The following is a 2,500-nucleotide window of genomic DNA, read 5'->3' as shown; positions in this document are numbered from 1 at the left end:
CACACACACACACACACACACGTATGTATGTATATATATATGTATATATATAAATAGATAGATAGGTATATAGATACATACATACAGGATAGATAGATACAGAGATGCATAGATAGATAAATAGATATGTACAAAAAATATAAAAATAAATTTAGGTTAAGACTATAAATATACATTGATGATTAAAAAACGCGAGAGGTAGTCCAAAAGATAACTGTACACAGCTTAAAAGTAGGAAAAAATAAGATCCCTTTCTGGCACTTTGGGCTCTTTATTTTTATAAGTAAATATACATATCTTCTCTTTGACTGGCATGTAAGTCAGCAAAGGTTACACAATTTATATAAAATATTCACAGTGTCTTGGACGTGTTATAGTGTTCCAGTAGACTGGTTAATGCCGTCTTCAAGTTGGAGACGAAGGTCACACACACTCACCTCTCACAACATGCATACAATAAAATACCTCCTAGGTAACAGCTTCCACCAATTGTGATTCCATGATATGAATGTATTCACTTGATCAAGTAGTTATTACTTGTTCTTCGTGTCAAGGCATTTATTATACACTTATGCACTCACATACACTCACTACAAGCTGTCTCTGTCAACCAGTTACTGATAATTCGTTTTTTAAATTTTCCTGTTAACTACACACTAGAAATCAAATGTTACTCTCACTGAAATGTCTCTAGGTCTCTGTCAGTCACACAGTCACCTACTATATTCCAGGACCCAATATGCAGTTTCTGTATTAAGTCCTGTCATCATAGTTTTCTTAAAGTTTTAGTCATATCACAAAGTACATTTGTTTGTGGGGCCGTGTGACATATTCTGTTAATCAGGTACTGTCACTTTCTGTATTCACCGAGTCAGATTTTTGTCAGCAAAAAATTCAGTCTAATACCATCACCAGTTATATACACACTCACTGGAATCTTTGTCGCATAGAAGTCAAGTCCTGGACTCTAGTTATGTGTGAAAACTAGGTCCAGTGTGTCACTTGTCACTGATTCTAAATACACACTGATTTCTAGAACTGTTGGTAACCTTGACTAGTCGTTGTGCCACGGTGGGCTACTAGGTGTTTCTATATTTTTCTTTTCGGTTATCGTAAAAGGAACTAGTTTTAGTTTCGCTATTATTATCCATTAAAAAAAATATATGTTTTCAAATATTCACATTCTTTTGGAATCGTTCACATGAGTTACCATATTCCCGTAGCTATAGTGAGGGGAGAATCCCTGCACTGCAATCGACATACTTCTTCTTTTGCACAGTATTTTACACAAATCAGACAGCCAGTTCCCCTTGCTCACAATCATAGAATGCCTACACAAACTACTTCAAATTCAACTAAGTACAAGAAGAAGAAAAAAAAAAAAAAATGGACTTGATTGGGCAAGAATAAATGAATTATGATTCACAATGAGTCATGACACCTGAGTATTGTTGAGGAATTACTGTGGATAAGAACAAACATCAAATACACCATAATAAAGCAATCACCGCGACTTAGAGAACTCTGATAAATTCAGTACTGTTCATTTTCTCCCATTCGTGACAACGGGAACGACCTTACGGAAATCCTGAGTAATGCTTATATCACCTGCCTTTCTTCTACGGACCTTTTGGGGAAACGTGTCTTGGAATATTGAACCCTTTAAGTTAATGGGGGAGGGGGGGTGTAAAGTATATAAAAGATGAAGCTATGTTCACAGAAGGTTAGAATTGGCAAAACTCTTTTTTTCCTTATTGGATACCTGCAAGAATATTCTACTGGAAGTATTCTTTTGGGAAAGGAAGATATACAATAACTAATGAAAGCGTATGAGACTGTGTACGAAATATATAATTTCAAAGAGGATTTTGCAATTTAGATAGCCTGTCACAAACCAGGTCTGTGTCAAAAGTGGTCCATTCCTTTGTCTCTAAGTACCTGTCCATCATTATCTTTCATTTGATAATATTTTCTCGAAATAAATATTATGGGGCAGCTTTTTTTTGGGTGGGGGAATAATGAATTCTTACCAGCTTCCTCCATACTATACTTAAAAAAAAAAAGTTTTTCTCCTAAACTCCCCAAAGCAGTGACAAGCACATTTACCTTATGAAGAAAACTGCAAACAGCAAGTTTAGCCTTATTCTGAATGTAATTATCATTAAGCAAAAGAAAATAGTTATTTATGAGTGAATCTCTCCTGTTGATAAAAACAAAAACAAAAAAATAGTTTATACTCCATGAAGAAAACTGAGAAAAAACACATTTTATAATCCATCTAGAATATTGAGAAAAGCATGCATTTCATATCTCATCAAGAAAACTGAGAAAAAGCGTGCATCTTAAATTCCATCAAGAAAATTGAGCTTGTAACCGGTGGCTTGTTGTAACACTGTGATAACATCTAAATAGTGATGACTTATAACAACTTGTGACCTTTTGAGGAGCTCTAATTAAAATTTGACACACACAAACACATATACATGCCATGCCTATGCTT

General features: G+C 34.6%; 1 protein-coding gene across 1 annotated transcript in view; it reads right to left on the bottom strand.

Annotated features, from left to right (window-relative positions):
- Window positions 1–255: 255 nt before the first annotated feature.
- The window catches only part of LOC125024552 (ankyrin repeat and SOCS box protein 18-like), a 24,433-nt gene continuing 22,188 nt past the window's right edge, over window positions 256–2,500 (bottom strand). The window contains exon 8 of the mRNA XM_047612354.1: window positions 256–2,500. This exon is cut by the window's right edge and continues 1,185 nt beyond it. The gene's annotated coding sequence lies outside the window, so the exon portion shown is untranslated.

This window comes from Penaeus chinensis, chromosome 43 (genome assembly GCF_019202785.1).
Source record: "Penaeus chinensis breed Huanghai No. 1 chromosome 43, ASM1920278v2, whole genome shotgun sequence".
In the NCBI taxonomy this organism is placed as follows: Eukaryota; Metazoa; Arthropoda; class Malacostraca; order Decapoda; family Penaeidae; genus Penaeus; species Penaeus chinensis.
Note: the sequence above shows the minus strand (reverse complement) of the source record. Positions and strands in the feature narration are given on the sequence as shown.